Here is a 6,284-nt window from a genome sequence, read left to right as displayed (position 1 = left end):
CCAAGACTGAGCCTCCGCATTCGGTGCCCAGTGAGGGCTTTCTTGGTGTCTTCTGGGAGCAGGGGCACTGTGTCCTCTTGCTGATGCAGTCAGAAGGGTGAGCTGGGTAAGTGTTGCTGCGTGAGTCAAACCTCCAGGCCACTCACCTTCTAGAGGACCCACCTCTCCCTCCCCACTCCAAGACAGGATTTCTCTGTGTAACAGCCTTGGCTGTCCTGGGACCCTTTTTGTAGATCAGGCTAGCCTCAAACCCCTCTTCCCTCTCTTCTTCCCGCTCCCTCCCCTACTCTTCCACAAGACTCCCTGAGCTCCGCCTGTTTGGCTGTGGGTCTCTGCATCTTGAGTCCCCACCTCTTAATCACACTGGCCTCACTTGAAATTTGGAGAAAACGTATTCAAACCACAGCAACCCAGAAGTGGGACTGTTTTCTGTTTTATATATGTATGTATGTTACATATATAACACACATACACATATATACATATACATAACATATATGTATAATATATATTATTATCTTCAAAAATGTCCAGTAACTTCTATTACTGTTTTCCAGAGTGACTGCAACATTTTTTTAAAAAAGATTTATTTATTATATGTAAGTGAGTGCACTGTCACTGTCTTCAGACACACAATAAGAGGGCATCAGATCCTATTACAGATGGTTCTGAGCCACCATGTGGTTGCTGGGAATTGAACTTGGAACCTCTGGAAGAATAGTCAGTGCTCTTAACCACTGAGCCATCTCTCCAACCCAACTGCAGCATTTTATTGAGACAAGTTTGAGATGCCTTCTGCAGTCTCCCCCCAGGAGGTCCCTCGTGATATCTTTTTTTTAAATTTTTTTTAAAGATTTATTTATTTATTTATTATATATAAGTACACTGTAGCTGTCTTCAGATACACCAGAAGAGGGCATTGGATCTCTTTACAGATGGTTGTGAGCCACCATGTGGTTGCTGGGAATTGAACTCATGACCTCTGGAAGAGCAGTCGGGTGCTCTTAACCACTGAGCCATCTCTCCAGCCCCCCTCGTGATATCTTAATCAAATCATGAACCCTTCTCTCTCAGCTCACGTCTCTACCCTGCTTCCTGTTTACTTCCTGGACTCACTACAAGTATCAGCTCTTCATCCTAGTCTGTTCTGTTGGGAACTCGAGGCCTGCCACTTGCTGCAGGTTATGGAGTTCCTAAGTGTCTATTCTGAGCATCTATTGCTGTGTAATGACCTGCCACACAATCTGGTGGCTTCCGGTAGCCTTATTTATCACCCTGCTTCTGTAGGTTGACTGGGTTTGACTGGGTGATTTTTTGGGGAGGGAGAGGGGAGTCCAACACATAGGTAGATGTCTGGGGATAGAGGCGTCTGCAGGCTCTACTGTACTGATTGTCCGAACAGCCAGGAGTTCAAGGTCAAGAGGTAGGACACAAGCCGGCTAAAGGATTCTTTTGGATTAGCATAGAGTCACTTCTACCACATTCTAGTAAAAACAGTACTTTCAGGCTCTCTCGGTAGGAGAGGTGGAGAAATGAATCATGTTATGGTTTGAATAGGACAGGCCAGATAAGCTCTTGTTCCCAGATCGTGGTAACAAATTCAAGACGTGGGGCCTAGCCAGAGGAGCAGGCTGATGAGGGCAGGTCCTTAACCCCCTCCTATCTGTCTCTGTGCTGACGGATTGGCCTTTGCAAGCAGCTTTGCTCCTTTAAGCTCTTGCTACCACACTGCCCTAGTTCACTACCAGTCCACAGTGATGGAGCAAGCTGGCCATGCACTGACAGCAGGAACCCAAATACCGTGCAGGGACAGGATGCAAACCTGGTCAGTGTGGTTTGAGAAATCCTAATTGTAACCTCCATTTTGCCTCTACGGAAGATAAATAAGAAGTCTGGTCATTTCTAGAGGACCAGAGGGTGAGCTGAAAAGGATGGAAAATGTTATCAGGATCCCAAGTTTAAGTCCAGACTGATGTGGCCCCAAGTGATCTCAGATGTAGAGTTGGCAGCCTTGACAGGGGCCTGGAAAATGCAGTGAGGCTGGCAAGATGGCGCCGAAGTAAAGGTGCTTGCCTTAGCCAACCTGGTTGACTGGGTTTGATCACTGGCGAGTACATTGTGGAAGGAGAGAACTGATTCCCCAAAGTTTTCCTCTGACTTCCGTATGTGTATTGTCAGGGTTAGCCTGGGCAACTCAGTGAGCCTTGGTCTCGAAAGAAAAGGTAAAATGAGGGTTGAGTGTGTAACTCAGCCAGTGTCCTTGCCTAGGGTCAATCTCCAGTATTAAAAAACAAAAATTTCTCTGGAGATACATTGAAGGATTTTGAGTCCGAAAATTATTCTAGATTACCAAGATAGCCCAAAGATGCCAATTAAAAGTGTCCTTGTAGGAGAGAGTCATGGAAACACACCTCACACAGGAGAAGATGTGACAAGGCAGAGTGATTGGAAGGTACTGCCCTTGGAGAGATGTGGCCATAAGCCAGGGAATGCCAGAGACCACCAGAAGAAGCACAGACTCTCCCCTGGAGCCTCCCTGGACACATTGATTTTTGGTCCCATTACATAGATTTCATCTATACCTGGGTTTGAAAATAATCACTAAATTGATTTCATCTATACCTGTGGCTTCAAGAATCCCACTTTGTGGCAACTTACAATAGCTCCCACCAGCTAGGATCAATCCATTTCAGACAGTGTTGGAGAACGGGTTGTAAACTTGTTAGTCCAGCTGGCATTAAACAAAGGCTTAGCAAAATCCCAGAGTGCAATTGTGTGTCTAGGGGACAAGTGACAGGTTGCACAAGTGTCACGAGTATTTGACATCAGGGAGCCTATGTCGAGAGTTCGAGGAGTCTCTTGGTTCTTGTGGAGTCAGTCTACTGAGAAACACCAGACGGCTTAAGGGTTACCTCCGCAAAGATCCAAGGTTCAGTGAACTTTCAAGATGAAGGTGGTTGAGAACCACCCTTCCCCCCAGTATCTTTTTTTCATCTTTATTATGTTATTATGTTAACTATACATTTAACACAGCCTTGGAGGGCCAAGAGGACACAAAAGGTGTTGGATAGGCTGGCCTTTAAGGATGAGGCCTCTAAAGTCAAACCATCAGGGAAGCTGGATTTTAACATGCCTTTCATCTCAGAGTCTGGCTGGTTGGTGCCTGGTGTGAAGTGGAACTCAGATACGAACTCGGAGCAGCAGTGGGTTTTGTAAGGGGAATAGAACTTAGTGTTTCGTGGGTAGGCAGTGTCTGGGGAGGAATGGTTCTCAGGTACTCCAATCTGGCCAGAGCTGGCCTGCTTTGTTTAACTTTTTAAACAACCCCTCTGGGGTTCAAATGAGTGACAGAAGAAAGGAAGGAGGAAGGAAGGTGAAGATGTCAGAACAGTGGTGGGTGGCGGCTGGGGAAGGAGCGTAGAGCCTCTGCATGCTTCTCTATGTCCACTCTTTGTGAGCAGGAGCAGCTCTGGGTCTTACTTCCAGAATATTAACCATTTAATGCCACGGCACAAATCATGCTGGTCAATGAACCCAGGCCCCAAAGCAGGTCAATTAATTCTAATTACATTCATTTACATTCATTTATTTTGTGTTTGGCATGGGGCTTGGGATGTATGTGGAGGTTGGAGGACAGCTTGCCAGAGTCCGTTTTCTTCTTCCCTCGAGCGGTTCATCAGGATTGAACCCAGATTGTCTCCCAAACTCCAGAAACTGTTTAGAGTCTCTTAGTTTCTGCAGGTCAAGAGCCTGGGATTAGTTTATTTTAGTCCTGGCTCTGAGCTTGTGGACTGCAGGATGTAACCATGTACCCTATGCACTGTCCCCCTGCGCGCATGCGCGCGCACGTGCACACACACACACACACACACACACACACACACGCACATGCACACACACACGCACAGGTACATGCACCCCATCCAGGGCTCCATTGAAGTCATAGGACCAGTTTCCAAAATGGCTCCCTCCATGGATGGTGAATCCATGGTGACTGTTGGCAGAAAATCTCCACGTTTTATTCCTAGACCTGTCTACTGAATAGTTGTCAACTCTCTCAAGTGAATGATCCCAGAGAGTGAGGCAGAAACCACCGTGTCCTTTATGAGCAGGACACTTTCTGCCATTCCTACAACAGATTGTACAGGTGAGCTCCGTTCAGCAGAGGAGGGAACTCCCCTGGGTCCACCTTCCCGGAGGTAGGGTGTACCACCACAGGCTGGCCGTCTCTAGAACAGTGGAAAGGGCTGTCCTGTGGCTATCGGATCAGCATGAACAGGAGCTGGCCGTACTGAAGAAATCTGCTGCGGTCAGGTGGGCCAAGGTCTGGCTCCAGCCAAGGGACGGAGAGAGCCTGCCATCCCTCCATGATGTCCATGCAGCTTCCGCCCACGCTGGCAGGGAGTGGAGGCCTCCTTTGGGCACTGCTGGATCCTGTTACACTGTCACAGAGCAAGACAAGAACTGTGGAGCCCGTGGCAGGAGACAATGGCCTCCATTGAGGAATTATGACGTAAAGGAACCAGCAAGCCCACAGCCGCCATTCAGGAAACAATGGTTGTTTCAAGAGGGCCCAGGGGTGCTCCCAGGAGAGGCAAAGACGCACCTCAGCGGCCTGGAGAAAAATCTCCCCTGGACCTGTCTGAAAAGGTCAGTCGTTCCGAATCTCTTAGAAACCTGGCTTCTGGCCTTTGTGCAGTTTGCCCTTGCTCAGTTCAGACTGGGACTTTCCTGGTTCATTTTCCAAGTCTCTAAAAGGCACCCACCTATGTGCTGGCCACAGGGGTAAGTGGGGGGGGGACGTATAAGGAAAGGTTTGAGGGCGGCTTGTGACAGCTATGTTTATTTCCACAGCTCCTGTCTTGACACCTCATGATGCCATATCTTAAGAACTTTATGTGAATCCAGCCATTTATTTGTCAGCCGGGGTAATGGGGTATTCTTTGTTCTTGGACTTGAGCAGAGCTCCCATCTGAACCCCATGGTCTGGCTGTGTTGTTGTCTTATGTTGTTATGAGTGAGAACACAGTCCTGCAATCATGTCTGACAGTCAGAACAGGGAGGGGAGGAGGCCCCCTCTTCAGGACATTAGCGGACAGCCACCAGCCACTGGGTCTGATCTTTGCCTCTCCAGTTAGGTAGATGTGGGGATTCCTGATGGTAATATGGAGAAAAGGCTTGTGGTGATCTGGGGCTCAAGGATCAGTTCACTCTGAAAGGCCACCTGGAGTGCCACCTGGAGATTCTGTGATGTCAGCAGTTCAGGTGAGCAGAGACAGCTATTCTGATCTGAACTTAGCCACTTACGAAGGGTGTGACCTTTCAAGGCAGTGTACGTCTTTGTTCGAGGGCTGGCTGGCATTTCTGTGGATGTATCCCCTTCCAGCAATCCTTTTGGGGAAACGCCTGCCTTCCTCCTTCCTTTATACAATCAGTGAGGACATTGCAGGACTCCGGGTGGAGTTTTGGGGAACACACGAACCGACATTATACTCCATACTTTTATTTACTTAAATGAGGCCAGAAACAGCAACATGTCAGTGGACAAAGAGAATCCCATGATTAAAATCAAATTCTAATTGCAGAGTGAACTTTGCCTTTTGAAGGGACACAGTCGATGATATTTGTAAAAAGAATAGCACTCGTAAACCTGTGCAAACCGCTTCCCCCCAATTCCACTCACCTGGTGATTTCTAACTGGAGGGTAACCTCTCAGAGCATCCGTGCTAGAGATGTCCCATTTGCACCTGGGCTTTGCCTGGTCCCCCATCTATTCAGCTTAGTGTCTTGGGATGCTGGATCCTAGAGCCTGCATCCGTGGATGTTGTTTTAGGTCCTCATAGATAGTACCTCGAGGACAGGAAGAGTCAGGATGTCTCCCTCTCCATAAGCTCTTCCTTTCTGGGCCCCTGGGTCCATCTCCTGCCCAAGGTTACAATTTAGTTTTTAAGGTCTCATAGTTGTTCCCTCACCTTTGGGAGTGGTCTCCTAATGTTGCTGGCCACGGGAGGAGCTTTATATGACCTTATAAGTTGACCTGCGTCTTTGTATACAGTCTCTATCAAACTCTTCTCAGGCCGCCCAGGGGGTGTGCCGTTTGCATTCCCAGTGCTGGTCCACTTAATATTTAAGTCTTATTTTGAACAGGGTCTTTTAACTCTCTGCGTTATTCCTTTCTTTCTTTCTTTCTTTTTTTTTTTTGAAGGCCCCAAGGAAAACTTGAAGCTGCACAAGAATTGCTGCTGTTTGAACTTGAAAGCCCAGAGCTGGCCTTTGGGGCAGGG

The sequence above is a fragment of the Rattus norvegicus genome, chromosome 3 (assembly GCF_036323735.1).
Source record: "Rattus norvegicus strain BN/NHsdMcwi chromosome 3, GRCr8, whole genome shotgun sequence".
NCBI classification, from domain to species: domain Eukaryota; kingdom Metazoa; phylum Chordata; class Mammalia; order Rodentia; family Muridae; genus Rattus; species Rattus norvegicus.
Note: the sequence above shows the minus strand (reverse complement) of the source record.